This window comes from Marmota marmota, unplaced genomic scaffold (genome assembly GCF_001458135.2).
Source record: "Marmota marmota marmota unplaced genomic scaffold, marMar, whole genome shotgun sequence".
In the NCBI taxonomy this organism is placed as follows: domain Eukaryota; kingdom Metazoa; phylum Chordata; class Mammalia; order Rodentia; family Sciuridae; genus Marmota; species Marmota marmota.
Genome location: NW_026000051.1, coordinates 14,449,361 through 14,450,020, shown reverse-complemented (window position 1 = coordinate 14,450,020; position 660 = coordinate 14,449,361).

Genomic DNA, 660 nt, shown 5'->3' with positions numbered 1-660 from the left:
AATCGGGACAACTAGGTGGGTACTGTTGCCATACTTCAAAAGGCTTCATTTTAGCTCAGATTTGGAAGTGATCTTAGGAATCTTCAATTCCTTCCCTTTCACTTTACATAAAAGCAAAGTGAGATCCAAAGATCTCACACAAATCAGAATTAAACGGGGAGTCACCTCTTTTTTTTTCTTTTTTTCCTTTCTCTCTTTCTTTCTTTCTTTTTCCCCAAATTGAACCCAGTAGCACTTAACCACTGAGCTACATTCCAAGCCCATTTTATTTTATTTCTTATTCTGAGACAGGGTCTCACTAAGTTGCTTAAGGTCTCCTTAAGTTGCTGAGGCTGGCTTGGAACTTGCAATCCTCCTGCCTCAGCCTCTGGAGCTGCTGGGATTACAGGTGTGTGCCACCTTGCCCAGCAATCATCTGACTCTCAAATTGTTGTTCCTGTACTACAAATGATGGAAAGACAGGGAATAAATCCACGAAAGATCAATTGATGCATTTTTTTTTAAAAAAGGATAGCAGCACATGGTAGATTATATTATACATCAATACATAAAAAGGTTATGCATAAGTCATTGATTAGAAAGAGTTATCAGCCAAAGGTTAGGATTCATCTAAGTCTTTGCACCTCAACCAAAAATAAATAAATACAAAAATACATACAT